This window comes from Ornithodoros turicata, chromosome 5 (genome assembly GCF_037126465.1).
Source record: "Ornithodoros turicata isolate Travis chromosome 5, ASM3712646v1, whole genome shotgun sequence".
Taxonomy (NCBI): Eukaryota; Metazoa; Arthropoda; class Arachnida; order Ixodida; family Argasidae; genus Ornithodoros; species Ornithodoros turicata.
In genome coordinates, this window is record NC_088205.1 from 69,334,521 (window position 1) to 69,353,078 (window position 18,558).

The window sequence follows — 18,558 nt, forward strand, 5'->3', positions numbered from 1 at the left end:
TGTGGCCAGAAAAAAGGCGCAGCCTGTATGGACCAGCCTCTCAAGATATTTCTGACAAAAGCATCACTCGATAGATGTAGACGTGTCGCATGCTAGCACTGTTGCGCTTCACAACGTTTATTATGCTCTATAAAACGGCACTAACGTTTGCTGTTGTGCAGGGCAAACTTCGGCTCAACTGCATGCGTGAGAAGTGGGCAAGGAACACCGGGCAAGCTGGGAAGGAAAACGTGTAAGGCCAGCTGTTTACAAGCAGCTTGTTAGTTAAACACCTGCACGGGAGCTCTCGGACACCTGTTACGCGCCAATTATGGTTCCTCAGGACGCTTTACTCGGACAAGATTTTAGAGAGTGCCTCTAGAGAATCAAAAGTAGACACGCAGTAGAGAAACATTTATGGGTACGATATCCTTTTCGAACCACATATGTATATTATCGTTTTCTCTCGATCATCTCGTTGTACGTCATTCGATAAGGAAGCACTACACGTACCGAGGGCTGACTGCATCACCATTCTATATCTTTCAGATGGATGAATGCACTCCCTCTGGTTTCAGTATTCACTCAAAGTATTCAGAGTATCCAAGGGTATTCAGAATGCACTCTCTCTAAAGTATTTTTTGTCTCTTTTTGCATACAGGAGGGAATCAACGTTTGCACAAGGCATTTCGGGTCACGGGTGAACAACAAGGCAACGAAATCGTGTTGGTTAGATACACATTATGGAAGAACACGAAAATGGAAGCGAAATGGAACATGGAAGCGTCTCCCAGTGTAGTTATCTGTCCTTGTCGTTCTTCTCGCGTTCTTCAATAATGCACTGGTGAACAAATTCGGATGTCCCACATTTGCGCATAGCTGGCAAAGCAAACTTTAAATTGCACGTTCTATCGTTTCGACAGAGTACGAAAGCAACTACTCTACTTTACTGTACTACCGAACTTGAGGCGACGAAATATATTGACCACGCTCTCAGACGCTCCTTGTGCGCGAGGCGCATTACGGAAATCAGTCCCTTGTTAGATTCTCACAGGAAGCAATGTTTAGCAACGATTTAAGTCTGAAGTAACGTTCCTGAATTTGCCGGCGTTCAAATCCAACCTAGAATAGACTGAAGTGACTATAAGGCTTCGATCGAACGCAACATAAGTCGTCTGCCCATTGCGGCATTTGCACAATTTATTTAGCGGTTAATTTTACGCAGGCCGACTAGATGGAGCATCGTACATTGCCAAACTCCTTTTATTCTCGGCTTTGCTTTAATTATGACTGAATGGCATTAAGGTTGATTAAACAGGATTCGATAAAGTGAGTGCGGTGAAGCTGTATCTTCCAATTTAATTAACTGAGCGACAGCTTATCTCCATAATAAACGGGAGCTAATGAGGTCCAAGTGGAAAATGTTTCTAGATATTTTAGCTGACTCTTTAATCGATGTAACGGGAACAGTGTTTTTTTTTTTCTTCTTTTGTCTGTCTTCGTTTCTCTTTCACTGTTAAGATAGGTGAAAGGAGCGGCGATGGATGTCCTCAGGACAAAATTTATGTTAATCTTGATAATGTTTATCGACGCGCGGCACCAACCTTATTTATTTGCTTTACACTAATTTATGAATGAGGCGGGGGGGATATGACGAAAGCCGTGGACGAAGCGAGCTGGGCGAAGAGACTGAAAGCGGTACACTGATGTGCAAGCTTATTTTCGTTAGGGATAAGTTACTTCATGTGTTTTAATGTGTACTTAGCGCACGATTTACATTTACGCACTGATGAACATCGTTTCGTCAATCCACACTCTAAAAAAATGAATAAGTTGAGAAACAATTACAGCTTCTAGTAGCCCCCAGTTTGCATTTGCACATGGTTTTATTTTGTTTTATTTTTTATGAGCAACTTGTCGCCATTATGGCAGGCGGACCGCTCATTATCAACGGCACTCCACTCCACTCAACTCGTCGTTTTACTCCCCTGACCCTGAAATTTACTCCCTATCTCTGCAAATAGCTCATAAACTTCGCATAAACTTTCGTGCACTTAGTCCCGAGGGGGAATATGGTTCTGGTAATGCATCTAGTCCTTAATGATTGGTCGTCAACGTCGAGTTGACCAAGGAAAGATTTGTTTCTAAGTGGGTGCTGCTGAAGCAGCCGCAATTCCCGATGTTCTGGTGAAGCGACAGACTTCCAGTATTCTGACCATGACGTGCTCCATGGTACAACAGCATATACAATGTGCACCACGAAATTCAAGTCCAGCGAAATGTTCCGTAAACGTCCAGCCTAGCGAATTAAGGAATTATCAGGACCCCCAAATTAACCACTTTTACAGTGCGTAGACTTCTTGCAATTGTACCCAGAATATATCCGCTCCCGGTGTTAATGTACCGTCTGATGCGTGTACTAAAGAAGCGACGTGTACAGCTACGCGGGTTCGTAGCTATGAGAATGAATACTTTACAACGCGTGTACCCTTTTATCACATGCGGGATGCCGTTTCGCGTTTTTAGTGGACAAAATGGTGTGATATCTCCTGTATCTTTGTAACCATTTTTTGCATATGCATTTTTATCGGTATCGTGAAAACCATACACCGAATATGTAAGTTTCGAATTCGTACCATGGCTCGTTAACGTTATTTTTTGGGGTTCGGTTCAAGTTTCGGTTCAAGGTTATCGGGTCGGTTCGGGTTCGGGTTTAGCGCAACCAAAATAACGGTTTGAACCGGTTTATGTGTGCTGTGCTAATTACCTAATGGAAGCACATCAGTGCTAATCAGTGTACCACATGTGAGAGGTGCTATCAGGTTCCGGCGATGGCTTGCTCATCCTTCCTTCCTCTTGCTCCCTCGCATCTACACTTCATAGGTACAAAGAACCATGCAGCTCACAGCAGATCATACCTTACTGTACCGAAAAGTGCCGGGAAATGGCGTACAGCATTCCGTTGAACGCCATTTTGAACGCCATTGCAAAACGCTATCGTCAATTTCTAAAGAAAAAAAAAGAGAAGAATGCGGTCATGTGGTAGATAGGAGTATCCCAGAGCCCCATGCGGGGGCCGGCACGCTGCTCCCCGTTGAAAAGAGGGTGAGAGGCCACCCCTGTGTTTCCTTCCTCCATGCTCTGGAGCACACGCGAACGTCTTTCCCGTGGCCGCTAGAGATCTGCGTTGCTTGTGGATGTCACTATTAAAATTTTCGTCGCCTTCACACTCTGACGCTGAATGAAAGGAAGCAGCCAACGCATCAATGCAAAGGGTAGCTGTCGTGTAGCAAATCTTTTTTTTTACACCTCGGGTCACAGAAATGTGGACGTCGTGAAACGTTTGGAGGTGAGGCTGTAGGAGGCGCATGGACTCTCCACTTCTTGGCTTATCAATTTGTCCACTCCATTAATTCGGAAAAATTCCGAGCGATGCAGGGAGCTGGTGCGCGGCAGTCGATTGGGAAGGTATAGGCGTTTTTACCGTCTGGCGAACCGGTTACCGCATCATATTTTTTCGGTTCAGTTCCGGTTCGTTCAAGGGTAAGAAAAAATGTTTACGGTTCGGTTCGGGTTCGGTTTTGTCAAAAAATAACGTTTTTTTTGCGGTTTTCGGTTACGGTTCAGTTCCGGTTTCGACCCCTGATTCGTACATGATCGAAGAAATATCTTGTTATATTTGTTCTTCAGGTGTACCTTTCACGGTTATGTCAAAGGGGCAGACCCTATCACTCGCACAAAAATCAGGAAAAAATGGAACAAAGATGTGCATCGCATGGCGAAAGTTCTTCGAACACAGGAACTCCATTATTAAAAATATCTAGACTACTCTCATCTCCTTAAGGTCACTATTAAAATACACAAGGACTTTAACTTGTGCGTCCCTCTTAAAGAATACGCGCTGCAGCTTTCGCCCGGTCTTCGGGTAACTTTTGTTGACGACTGAGCACACCCGTGCTCATCCTCCTCGCTTCAAGAAACAGGACATCTAACGCAAAGCGTCACTGGCTGGGGACGCAACACCATTGTAACCTTTATTTCAAAACACGTGCTACGTCATCCTTGAAAAAGCAAAAGCATATAGAAACAACGGTTGAGTGCGATCACTGTTTCAGCCTCTTGTGAGGAACAACTTCGTTTCCAGTGACTTATACTTACATCTGTGTTGCAATAAATCAACGTCACCCGTTATTTGTTGACGGCAGGAAGGGAACAGAGGAATGCGCTCCTTCTCCGCGTGTGCCCTTTTTGGGAACGTGACGCGAATTGGTCTGCCAGGCTCTGGGGACAAACGCATTACCTCCCGCCAGCCTCGTTCGCAGTCAACCCTCCGATTCGCCTTATAAAACACATGTAGTGCCTGTGAGATATGATTTAAGCCCGCTGTCCATTTTCATTCGGAGGTCGTTGCCAGCGAAACACAACGAAGTTTTTGGTAGCGTCGTGGCGTGGTGGGGCAAGTCAACTAGCGTCACTCTGAGCCGAGGGGATGAAGGGACGTTCAATAGGACATGGATGAGGAGTGACCTTGTGAAACGAAGCTAAGGGTCGGTTTAATCTAGGTTGTTTCACGCGACAACGGGGGCCGGAAGAGATTAGATTAGTGGAGAAAAGAAAAATGTGGAGTTGTTGGTTCCGACGGGGTCAGGACTTGCTACAGCAGAACTTGCAGTATAGGAAAATCTTGGTCTGCAGGTGCTCGCACTCGCTTCGTTCTCCTAATTCTCCTCTTCTTCTTCTTTACAGCTGTTACGGACGGACGCACACGTCTGTTGACGTTGCTGAGCCCTATTAAGCTACCGCTTTAAAAACTAAGAAAAGGAAAGACATACCAATTAACGCACCCAAAATAAATTAGAAAACACCCGAAGATGAAGTACCAAACGTGGTCCTTGTGCACTAAACGCATTTACACACTTTATTTGTGCAAGGGTATTTCAGGAAGAGCAAACAAACATTTGGGACGCTAAGTGACTAAGGCAGGAGGTGGAGAGTAGCGCATTAGAAAGTAATGCGCTACATCTCGGTAATCTATAATGGTAACACATTACAATCTGTGCAAGAGTAACGTATACATTTTCCCCGGATAATGTGTAATGAGTTATGAGGTCACTCATTACTTGTGCCGACTGTTTAGGCATGCAGCAGTTACGGGTTGTTCCAAGTATAAGCAAGGAAAATCTCCGTGTTGGTTTTTCCAGTCGCATGTGTCACTGATCCGGGCAACTAGAAGAAGGATATAGTCCAAGTGGAGTCCTTGAACACTAACTCCTTCTACGATGCAGTTAATCTTATCTATGCTTACTAATTGAGATTTTGCATGCTACTCTCACCTCTCGACGAAATTATTCATAAGTATCGATTTTGCAGGAACTCTAATTACTATCACGGGTAATGTGTAACGAAGTAAAAGACTGTTCATGTCTCTTTACAGTGGCTAGAGCTTATTTTATTTCAATTATTTTTCTAATAGTCTATCTTTCTAATCTATATTTCAATTTTGGTTTTATTTTCCCATCTAGATCGAGCTGCACAGGGCTCGTCGTATTTCACGGCTGTAACTGCCTTAAAGTGGGCTTCGTCACGCTAAGCAGTTTAGTGCGGCAAAGCACCCTTTACAGTGCAACTGGGCAATAATGCGAGGCAATGCAGTCTCATGAATTACACACATATTCATGAGCATAAAACTAGGGGTAGGCGGAATACCACCAAATTCCCGACTGATTACTATGCTAATGCGCCATTCCCATTTCTTGTATTCATTCACTTCACTTTTGAAGTCTGTGTTTTGTTGAATTTTGCCGTTAAGTTGCGCAATGAATATTGACATCACCTACTGAAGCAAGAATCGTTCTTTGTTTTGTTTTTTTGTCTTTTTCAGAGCTTCACCTCCTGCGTTTTGTTATACAGAAGGCAAATTTTCATCATGTGAACTTCAGTAAAAAGGAAAGAAAACGAATCACAAGCACCACCTTCCATTCTTGTTACCTTAACAGGGTGTGGTGTGCTATACATTCAATTAAAGGCGGTGGTTCTCTTCCGTTCCTTTTACTTTGTTCCTGCTTCCATATCAGGAGTGATTAAGTGCTGGCTGTTTTCATGAACGTGAAATATTCAAGGACATTTATTGAAATCATACATTTACACGGTTTCTGATGTGATACATCATCATCATCTGATGGCATCATCACTTCTCCTTCATTTATTGTTGTTGTTGTTGTTGTTGTTGATGTGGTACAGCGAAGTCTAGCCTGTGAAGCAGTCCCATGTACAGCTTGGGGCAAAAGTTTACGGAATGCGGCATCTGCCTATTTCTTCAACGGAGCGGCCCCCTGCTAGCTATCAGGAAGAGATCGAATAAGAAACTGGTGGCCGGCTATCCCACCCATCTCTCAGTATGTGTGTCCACTCCTGTTTGCTGCGAGGTTATCGCTCCATTGGAGAAATACGATACCCTTGTGTTCCGTTAACTTTTATCCCGAGCTGTACAATACACGAAACCGAATATTCAGCATATCCAGTGGGGCAAATAAAGTTGACTACAAATCTACCAATACATATTCCATCATGTGAGTAACACAAAAGGAAAAGACGAATAAGGCTTCCACTTCTCTTTAAAGAAACAGAGCGAACTGTTAAAAGCTGGCACTTTTGTATCCGACTTAACATCTCGGCAACTATTAAGACACGTCATTATCGATACCAATAACAAGCAGAAACACAATAACGAGAAGAAGAAGAAAAAGCAAACGGCAATAAGCCCAGCAAATCGTCATTTGCCCTCTTCCATCTTCCTCTTTATTTTTATCTCTCTCTCTTTCTCTCTCTTTTTTAAACACTATCTATCTCGCGAGATTTGTGGCAGCCGCGAGGACTAATGTCGGTGCGTCCTGCTTAATTGAATGATTTGCCGCAGATCGGCTGAGGGAACAATAGAGCGGGGGAAGTGGTCGAAGAAGAGGAAGAAAACCAGTGCAGATAAAGGAAGAAGATAATAGTAATAATGATTGGATAAAGACCCTTAAGCGTGAGTAAAGGTACGGGAAGTTTCTCCATTGTACTGCGGCGCATATCGCAGATTCAGATGAAGGGGAACCAAATTAGTCATATCTGAATCTCAGCCGACAATAACCGGTGATTTACCCTTCATTGTTTTTATATTTGCTTTTCTCTCTCTCTCTCTCTCTCTCTCTCTCTCTCTCATTTTTCTAACAGTGAAGGGATAATGGAGCTTTCTGTCTCCATCGTCTGATATCTGTATATTCAACGATATGGATTTTCTGTTTCTTCAGGACGGGCTCTTTTCTTTTTCGTCCTGTCTCATCCTTTCGAAATTGCCCAATCAAACTCGTCTCGTCCGTTTGTTCTCTCGTTCTGCATTTCTCCCTAGACTGAAGGGAGTGTTAGCAGCAACTTCCTTCTACGATTTCCCGCCCCTTTTATCTTTATGAGACCCTACTATCCGAGTGTTCTGAACGAGACCTTCGCATTTACAAATGCTAGTGTGGGCGCTGATCCGTGCAGTGAGATTATTTCTAATAGGCTCTGATGCGATGTTTGATGCAACGCCCGCTTTGACTTGCATACACGCGCCCGCACGAGTGTGGTGTCTCACAGACATTTCACCGATGCGGCACCCGAGATACTTTTTTTAATGCTTCTTCTGACCCCCCCCCCCCCCGCTTTGCTTCAGTAGGGTGACCCTTGTGGGTAATATACAGGGATGTGCAGTAGTTAACTACTTGTAGTTAAACTACGGTATGGTTGCTAAAAAGTAGTTAGAAACTACTTGCAAAAATGGCAGTTACAACTACTAGTTGAACTGTTTTTGTAGTCAACTACAGTAATTAGGTTACAGCGGGCTACAACTACTTCTAATTTTTTTGTCACTTCGCCTTCCGTGTGCTTCACTGCCTTCTTTCTTTGTGCTTATTAGCGACAACTCTGAGAACTTTTTCATCTTGCGCACCACACGCATGCAGACACTCGCAAGCAAAGCGTGCAGAAGTACAGCAATAAAGAGAGTACGCATAGCACATAGCGCACTGGCATCATTTTCTGTTTCAAATGCACATAAGCAGAAAGTACGTCTTTTGTGTTAATCAGGGTACATAACGATTGACACACATAGCACACTCAGAAAGCTTATGCCCCCTCAGAGGTCAGGTTGGAGACCATGACTGTATCATTGGGGGTGATGGGAGTGGGGGGGATATGTTTAATGCAAAGTAAAACAAAAGAGAAGGGAAAGGCTAGCCACGGTGTAGGCTTGCTATTCCCAAAAGCCATCAAGTAAACAAAAGAAGATACAAGCAGCAGAGACACAGAAAATTATGCAAAAATGCAGAATAAACAGCTCCTTCACTAATCGTTGCGCATAGGACGTATCAGAGAATGCCCAGGAGTTTAGATTCTCGAAGGAGTCGTGTCAGCGCAGACGTGACTTCAGCGTGCTGAGTAGGGCCAAGTAGCACCGCGAGGGAAAGCTCTCGGTAGCCTAGATGACCAAAGGCGGCGCCGGAGACTCCACCGGTGATCTTCGTACCGCTGGCGGGCAAGGAGTATGTGGTGCACGTCAGCTTCTACGTGGCACGTGGGGCAAAGAGGAGATGGATGTTGACTCATCTTAAATAGGAGGAGTGGAGTTCGTGCCACATTCAGCCGCAGCCGATGAAGCAACGATTCCTCGATGCGCGGGATGCGGCCAGGCACAGCATATGTCATTAAAGGGTCAATGGATTTAAGGAAGGCATTGGTTCGTATAGCTTCTTGCTGAAAGACCTGTGTGCGGTTGGCAGTGAAGTGACGGATTTTCAGCTGGCACATAGGGGAAAGACAGTTGGTTGCTCAGTGTCGTGGGCTTGCCGAGCAAGAGCGTCAGCACGATCACTGCCTGAAATTGCGACATGGCTCGGAATCCATTGGAACACCACTTCGTGTCCCAGGGATACAAGTTCAGAGTGCAGGGCGATGATCGTGGTGTAGGTGTCACTGATGACTGCAGCAGAGTAAGAGGGCATCGCCTCCAGAGCCACTTTACTGTCGGTGAGGATCGTCCAGTCCCTGGGCGCGAACGAGGAGACATGTCTGAAAGCGGCCAGTAGTGCGGATACCTCGGCCTCAGCAGATGACATAAGAGGGAGCTTGAAGCCGTGCTCAGCTCCATCCTCTGGGATACAGAAGGCAGCAGACGACCCAACCAGAGAAACTGAAGCATCGGTGTATACTTGGGTTCGATGCCGGTGGTGACTGTAGATGTGGTACAAGGTCAGTTGGCAGGCCACAGCTGTTGGCACAACGTTCTTTTTCCTAAGGCCCGGAATTGACGTTTGTACAGTGGGGTAGTGAAGTGTCCACATGGGTGGCGCATAAGAGGTCCGGGCTGAGGTTGAGGTTGAGGGGATGTTGCTTCGTAAACGGCAAACAGCTTGACCGAATGCAGATGCGGGATAACGTTGCGCAATGTCACATAGGTAATGGGCTGGATGGCAGGCAAGATAGCGTGTGTACGCGTGTAATGCGACACTATCGCGAAGAATAAGCACCGATGGCATGCATGTCTCCGCCAAAACAGAGAAGGTTTTCGTTGTATTTGGCACTCCCAAACAGAGACGGAGGCTACTGGCTTGAATATTGAGCAGCTCCCGCACGTGAGTGTTGGGGATCCCATAAAGGACAGGCAGGCCATAGCGCATAATGCCAAGCAACAGGGAGCAATGTACATGATGGAGGCACAACGGGCCCCATGTGGATCCACAAAGGTGCCGGAGCACATTACAGTAGATGCGGGCGCTAGCAGAAAGGAAGTTGATCTGCCGCGACCATGTCAGTCCCCCTATCAATGATGATGCCTAGGTACCGATGATGCGAGACGTAGTTCACTCTAGAGCCAGCTAGCAGCAGGGGGTATCTGGTGAAGGAGCAGCGCGTGAATGCCATAGCTACTGTCTTACCCGACGAGACAGACAACCCACGGTCAGCAAGATACGACACAATAAGGTCTAAGGCATGTTGCAGACGACGCTGAATGGCATCACGGCGCGCTGCAGAGGTCCATATGCAAATGTCATCAGCATAGATCATGATATGGGTATGCTTGGGCAGAAGAGAAGGGAGATGCGCCAGGATGACATTAAACAGGAGCGGGCTGAGGACGCTCTCCTGTGGAACTCCACAATGCACAGAGTAGTTGACGCTGTCACCATCTGCTGTTCGCACGAACAGAGACCTGTCAGAGAGGAAGGCTTGCAGCCATGCAAGGGTACAGCCGCCCACATCAGCTTCTTAAAGCGATGCGACAACAACATTATGGAGAACACTGTCGTATGCTTTCGCTACATCGAGAAAGACAGCGGCCGTTAGGAGCCCATCAAACTTTGCTTGCTGGATGGAGGAGACGAGATCGATGACATTGTCAATCGCGGACCGCGCTTACCGGAAACCAGCCATAGCTTCAGGAAAGAATCGGGCGCTCTCAAAATACCAGTTCAATCGTGCGGATATCATCCGTTCTATAATCTTCCCGACACAGCTGGTGAGGGCGATTGGGCGACAGGCATCAATGGCGTGTGGAGACTTGCCTGGCTTCAGGAGAGGCACTATCATGGCATTGGTCCATTCTGCTGGGAAAACACCATTCCGCCAACAATTATTGTAGAGCCTAAGAAGGGCGTGTCGGCCATGGAGGGGTAGATTTTGGAGGGCCTTGTACGTAATACAGTCAGGCCCAGGAGAGGTGTGAGGGGGTGATTTCCTTAGAGCAGTCTCCAACTCCATGAAGGAGAACGGAACATCCAGACATTACTCCTGCGAGGATTCCAGGACGACCGGGATGGCACGAGCTGACGGTCCCTGCGACATCGAAGCTGTCGTTAGACGGGCACAATATTCGTTTGCCACGTCGATTTCCTAACGTGCTGTTGCTAGCGCGAGTGCTTGAAAAGAGCGCCGTTGAGCAACAGGTGTGGAGAGTGCCCTGAGTATGTACCATATTCTAGAAAGTGGCGTCCGCGGGGACAAAGAGCTCGCAAAGCGCCGCCAACGGTTTCTTGCAAGGTTGGCCAGGTGTCTCTGTATGGCCTTCTGAATGCGTCGCGCTTCAGCGATGTGACACGGGAGACCGGAACGACGAGCTTTCAGTTCAGCACGACGACGAATAGCACGCAACCGTTCATACTCTGCATCAATAGCTGAGAAGGCGATGGGGACATGGCGCGCCGTTGTGGTGCGAGTCATCGCATCGGTTACGACTTCAGCAAAGGAGGAAGAAGTCAGATGCTCCAGCTGTTGGTCTCTGAAGGCTGACTGTATCATTGCATGACATATCAGTACATCAGTATTGCATGGAGGGGCGCGTGCTGTGCTATTGTTCTGAGTGTGGGAGATCACTGTTTTCTCACTCTCTATGCACCCACGCGCTATTTCTACGCCTAAGCAATCATAGATAAAACGACGCGCACAAGAAATGAGAGTAGTTACAAATGTAGTTAAAAACTACATCCTAGTTTGGAGTTTGGAGTTTTCTGGCGCAAGGATAACTACATCCTAGTAGTTGCAAAGTAGTTTTAACTAGTGCGGCTGTGATGCAGTTACACTAGTAGTTAAACTACAATTTGACACAGTAGTTAGTAGTTCTATTTAAACAACTAAAATGTAGTTACAGCACATCTCTGGTAATATAGAGATATTCTCGTACAATGCTTTAGTTTGACACATTTTACAAGAAATAGAGATTTACAGTTTTTCTCAACACAGGTGTTTCTTATTCGAATCTTGTAAGGCCGTTCTCCAGTGGCAATCGCCTCCAAAGCATGACTGTTCCAGGTTTAGAAAGCAAAACACCTCAGCAGGAATATAAACAGCAGGAATTCGAAGCTCTAAAACAAAGATCCAGAAGCCACGTAGAAATTACCCAAATATTACTCAAAGAATGATACACATGTAATCTGCTCTGATGAAAGAGGCTGCTCACAAGACTCATCGTCTCAAAAGTGCGTCGTGAATGTCGGTGCAGCAATTTGAAATGAAGAAGCTCGAAGACCCGAAGCCCTACTTATGGCAGTTTATGTTGTTATTATCCTGCTATAATTCAGTTATCTAACTGAACTAGCTAAGTCACTCAACAGCCATTTTGTCGTGAACCGTCTCGTGCAGTTTTTCCATCTCCTCACCACAGCCCAAGGCCACAGAGAGAATAAAAGTTTCGCCTGCACGAGCTTGTTTCCTTCGCGGCACCGTTATGCCTCAAACACACGACCTCCTCCTGCGCACGATCTGTGATAAAGCAAGATCAGGGAGCTTGAGCTGGAACGGCGGGGAGCCTCCCATAGCAGGCCGTGCATGTTTGTGCTGTGTTTCGTATATCCGTCAGCCTGGTGCAATCTGTGGACAGAATTTTGATGGATGATGGCTGAGACAAATTGGATGGATGGCTCCCATATGAGAGCTCACTGGCGATGCCGATGAAGAATCACCTTCTTTGAGTGGGACTGAGAACAAGTTTCTCAATGGCCGCTTATTAAGGACCCCCCGACATGCTGTTGCAATGTTTCCAGTGATGCAAGATTGTGGCTAGCGTTGTACTGGCTGGGGTGTTTGCGATCTGCGTAATATGTTGCGATATGACGAAACTTTGTGAGAACGCGCTGGTAACATGTGAAGGTGACTGCGGAAGCATATTCAACACTAAGCGAGACAGAGAGAAAAAAAATTCCAGACTGACTGCAGGAGTTGAACGCACACCTCCTGATTGCCAGTCAAATTGGCACTTGACCTGTTCTGTTGGGGATGGGGGGGATATACATTTATTAGAAGGAAAGGTCTGTTCTGTTGGTTGAGTAAGGTCCCTAGGCAAATTCTCTCTAAGCCGTGCCGGTATAGCGTAATGGTTAACGGTAATGAAGAGGTGCTGGTTCGATTCATGACGGCGTCTCGCTTTTTCGACGGATGCCGTACTTCACTCTGACCGAAGATGTGGCGACGGAGAAACAACAAGGAGGGACAGGGTGAACCTCGTACTTTCGACCTTTATTAACGGGAAAATAATGAGAAAGTGTCTCAGGTTTGCTGTAGGGCGCGTGATCTTGCGTGGTTTTCCTTCCTTTTGTCATTTACCGTTGATAAAGGTTGAAAGGACGACGTTCACCGTGTCCGTCCTTTGATGTTTTTCCGTCGTTACCTCTTCAGTTATGTACCAACGAATGTCGAAAAGTTAGTAACTTGGAGAGAAATTGTAGCTTTTCTAGTCCACCACATTGCCCCCCCCCCCAATTATTCCCCATTTTAGTCCCCTGACGCAAAAAGCTTTACTCTACGGCACTGCAAATTAAGATTTCTTACTGATTTTCAGTTTGCCACTGAAGAACTCTGTGGCCTAAAGCTATGTAGCTTCCCAAAATCCCAGAGCCCTTTCATAACACAACCCCTAATAGTCCCTAATCTTGACATTGTGTCCCCAAAACTACAAGATAAACTATAGGACTAGTGGTTGTGGCAATGCACCTAGTCCTTAAGAAGAACTAAAATTACTCCCTTCTTTCTTAGGGTGCATTTGACCGATTGACACGAGTGTCTCCAATGTATGGTTGCTTTACAAAAAGACAAACATGAAGGTCTGGCTTTTCCAGCAACTTGCGTTATTTCCTGTATTCAACATATAAGCTAGCATGGTGGTGATGTACATAGTACTGGGTGTATGCAGATAAACTGCAGTGGCATATTTGCACACGTAACTCGTTGTCTGCTTAGCTGACGAACTTTTTGATGGGCGCACGTTGGCGCATTAATGCGTGCGAAAGCTGAAAAAAAATCGTGGGAGCCGTACTCAACGTAAAAAATAAAAAAATAAACGAACCCACGAAAACATCGACTTCCGTGTATCAGAATAGGGCAACATGGCGGTCTCTGGGGGTGTACGTCGAAATAAAGTGATCAAAGTCCCCGTTGCAAAATAATCCACTGTAAATAAATGTTATCTGACACAGTAAAACGCGCAGTCGCGCGCGGGAAACTGCCAACGGCGAACGTAGACCAAACTGGACATAGAAATGCAAACACCGAACTTGGACTAACCTCATAATAAACTAACCAACGTTAAGGTGGGCTAGCAGGACTGGTGTGCTTACCGCCATATTCAATACATGGAATGCGCGATGCCCCTGTTTTGAAGCCAAGCTCCTGAGCTCCGGCGCTATGCGCTCTCTGCGAGCCAAGCGGGTTCTCGTTGAACTAGTCCAACACGTCCCGTGTGTGACGGTGTATGTATGCTTGGCTATTTTTATAGTGAATATATTTGGACCAGCACTACGTTGGTTTGCGTACTGACCGTTTACTAGCATCCGCAGTTCTTTGTAACGAAACCACGTGACATTTGCTAACGTCACGTCTGCCTATCCGACGATCTCTGCAAGCGAAAGATATCGGAATGTTGCGAAGCACGTGACCGCAAGTCTTATCTTCGCTGGGTGATGACAGATGGGGTGAAAAACAAAATAAAGAGTGATTACCGCTTTCGAGAGCTCGCCTCTTTGATTTTTGATTTTCTATTCACTCTTTGTTTTCAACCCAGATTATCGAGTTGCTGTGTTCAGGACACCCGCAATGGGGTAGAGTCCCCACTCTCCAAAGTCAAAAATAAAATTGTTGTTGTGTTCAGGAAGCTGGGAACATTTTCTCATGGAACATAGGCCGATGGTAAATTGTTCAACTAAACTGTAATTTAGCTAACCAATGGCGCATTCTATACGGTGTACCTCGCACACACATCACCTCGCCGCACATCTTATTTGTTATGTAATTATTTTGCCAAATATGTGGCTATAAGGGAACACGGTATCGGCGATAAAACACTAAATTGTATACTGGTGTTGTAGCGACATTCGCGCGTACAGGACATGCGTGGACCCTCAAGAGTATTCCCTCTACCTGTAGCACCGCAGTAGTATTCTCTCTGCACGCGTGCTTTTACTGTTGATCAATGGAACAACGGGGTTATATACGTATAAAAAATTATCACGCTTGTATTATTAACCGAATATGCTTGAATGAAATTGATGCATACAAGGCTCCTAGAACATCATGTTGAATTCATTTTGTAATAGATGTACTACTGATGTACTAATGTAATAGTAATTTTGAAAATAGTAACTAGTTAAGTTACAGTTACTAGTTACAGTTACAAGTTACAGTTACTTTCAGAAAATTTAGTAATGAAGATGACGTATCAACTTTTATCGCAGAATTACTTTTATTACACATATTATGTGTACATATTGCACTTACGGAGCAGCTGCTGCTCGAAGTTCGCATCACTGACTCTGCCTCTCTTAATTGGGAAAATATCCCGGCCCACGCTGAAAAGCCGCTCAACTGGGACGCTGGAGGGAATGCGGTATTATATTTAACGAATATTCTTCTTATAATTGGGAAATCATTCAGGGCAGCTAGGGTGCTGCGGCTGCCTTCTTTCCACCTCTCGAATACCTCGGCTTCCGGTACAGTTATTCTTCGTCCCGTCCTGATTTTCGTTGTTTCTTTAGCGTGTAGAAACTGAAGGCGGTCATATGACACATGCTTCTTTTCAGTGGCAGCCTAGGCTGTGCCACGTTTATATTCTTCAAAATTGACAGTCCTTATTGTTTTGGGAGTAATGGACTACAGCATAACTGCAGAGGCGGTCAAAAGGTCGTTAAAAAGAGAAAAAGGAAAAGAGAATAAGACAAATGAAGTGTGCTGCGAGGTGGCTCCGAAATGGAAAATCTGCGATTTCGAAAAGCAATAACTAGTTACCCAGAAAAGTACCTAGTTACAGTTAAAAGTTACATTTCCCGTACCAGTAACTAGTTACAGTCAATAGTTACATTTTTTATAACTAGTTACTTCCCAAGACTGGCCCTGTCTGGTTTCATTCACGACTTGACATTAGCTTTAGATAATAACCTACGAATTGACATTTTGTTTTTGCATCTCTCCAAGGCATTTGACCGTGTACGTACCCTATAGAAAGCTATCACCTAATACCAAGATCACGGCTTGCCTCATGTGCTGGAACCTTTAGTTTTTGGAATATAATGAACTTAAATCAACATCCAAAGACTGGGTACCACATTTAGAGTATACCACAGGAGTCAGTCTTGAGACTTTTGCTGTTTCTTGTTGCTTGACTGCATAATATATCGCGCGATATATTGCGAAAAACATAGGGATATCTAAACGTGCGTCCTCAATATGCCGATCGTTCTTTTTTTTTTGTCGGTGTACTTTGCTCGCCTCATAGTGCGCACCTTTGCACAACAGTTTAAAACACATCAACGAGGGGTGTTAAAAATTGCAAATGACGTTGAACATCGAGAAAACTGTATGTATGTTGTTACATGAAGAACGAAGGCTTTGCCAACATCAGACAACTTGCAAGGGAGCTTAGTAAGGAAGACACACCGGTACAAATATCTTGGGGTCACCATCCCGTCCGATTTTAGGTGGAATTTTCAGGTGTGCTTAATAGGCATCACAGTCAAGAGGAAGCCGTCTATCTTAGAAGAACAGTGCACCATGCTAGTGCTTAGGTCAGACTACCGGTATATAGAACACTCGTGTTACCGATTGTCACGTACGCAAAAGTAACGCGTAATATAATTAATGTACCTTCCCTAATGCTTCCAGGGTCCCTTCTGAGACCAGCAGTATTCTGAAACAAATAAATACATCGGTGTATTTTCCTGTCATCCTTTTTGTCTTCCGGATTTCTTCCTTCTACACACACACACATACATTGGATGGTGATGGGGTGGGCGATTCACCGCCGCTGAGGCGGTACACTGCGCTATTTCGCGTGGGGAGAGGATGAAGGGATGATGATGGAGGCTTTCAAAGAGCCGTCGCCAGACCGGTGGAGCACAAGTACTCCGCCAGAAGACGAAGGCCCTGCGTCTGGTGGGCAGCGTTCGACCACGGACCGAGGATCTTCGCTAGGTTGAACGGACGCTTGTCAATGCGTTGCATAGAGACTTCCATTAGTGCACTTCCTTCTACAGACTGCCCATATGCAGACTGTAACCAGCAATTCTATGGCTTCCGTTGGTTAGCTGCAATTAACATATATCTCATGCTCATAGCCCCAACACCGACTTAAACATTTCTATCACAATTCCCCGTTACCGGACCTCGCAACCCAGAAGGTAAAGGTCGCTCAAATGAAGGGAAAGATGAGCACACATCACCAATATTAATACACAAAGGCAAAACCGGCTGCTCGAGCACGTCTTTATCGTTATCACAGAACACATGTCCCAGATCCGAGAGGCTGATCGGGACGCGCCGACGAATATCACACTGATATCTAGGTGTGCTGTTCGTTTGCTGCTGCAGGTGACACTCAGGGGGCACTTTGTGTGCAGAACAAAGAAAAGACACGCTCACGGGTTAACGGCAGGTGAGTAATCACGTGACGAGTAGCACTGAAATCGGCCGCAACAGGCGATTAGATCGCATAGCGCTGAGATACGCTTGGCGCCATCTCTTGGCAGGAGCATCGGTGGGTACATATGACAACCGGCGAATGTCACACCAGTCTTTCTAGCTCACCATACCAACGTGCTGCTCCGTCGTGTCCGCCCTGCTAAGCCTAACGGTTGTTAAAATGTGGCTCTCGTCCGCTAAAACGACTTGTGAATTTGAGCGATTAAATAGCTAGTGATGTCATGTTTTTAAACACGGCACATCATCTTAGGAAGCAATCGAGCATTCTCCTTGACTTTCCTTATTTCGAGAACGTGAATTTCGATATAGGGGATTTCGCAACCGGGAATATCGAGGTCCTCCCGTCTCAGGAGAGTTGCATTCGGCTACCGCTAGGGGAGCTACCCGTGCAGAAACCGAAACGGTTTCCCCTTTGGATACTCAACGGTAGTGCCCCGAGCGGTACCTGCACGCAACTCTCATGAGACCGCCATGTTGCCCTTATTCTGATACGCGCGGAATGTGATGTTTTCGTCGCTTCATTTATTTTTTACGCTGAGTATGGCTTATACGATTTTTCTGTAGCTTTCGCGGGCATAAATGCGCCATCGTGCGCCACCGGAAGTTGGACAGGTAAGCAGACAACGAGTTACGTGTGCAAATATGCCACTGAAGTTTGTCTGCACACACCCTGTATATGATGTACTTAACGGTATGTGCTGATATATAAGAACGCGCAACACAATACGTAACGTGGTATCTCATGGTGGTCGTTGTCTTTGACATCCTGCAAGCTTGCAAGAAGGCGACCATTGCAGGGCACACTGTAGTATTGCAGTGGATCCCCGGACATGTCGGTATCAGCGGCAACGAAGAAGCAGACAGAGTCGCATTGAACGCCCATCAGCACGCAGCTTTTTCCCCGATAATGATGTCGTCGGGCGACCGAAGACACCTCCTCTCGACACTCACCGGTCCCAAGATGCAGGCTCAGTGGGAACACGACATAGCTTCCCTTCTCTCTGATGTAGACCCCACGCTTTCTCTCGTCCTCCCTCCGCGACTACCGCGCCCCTTAACTGCTCTCTTCCACCGCATGAGGCTCAACGTTGCCTTTACACCTGC

At 45.9% G+C, this 18,558-nt stretch overlaps 1 long non-coding RNA gene across 2 annotated transcripts in view; it reads left to right on the forward strand.

Annotated features, from left to right (window-relative positions):
• Nucleotides 1-6,009, forward strand: part of LOC135396169 (uncharacterized) — a 56,874-nt gene extending 50,865 nt beyond the window's left edge. For both annotated transcript variants that reach the window (XR_010423339.1, XR_010423338.1), the window contains exon 4: nucleotides 5,861-6,009. This is a non-coding gene — a long non-coding RNA (uncharacterized LOC135396169). The remainder of the gene's footprint in view (nucleotides 1-5,860) is intronic.
• The last annotated feature ends 12,549 nt before the right edge of the window (nucleotides 6,010-18,558 follow it).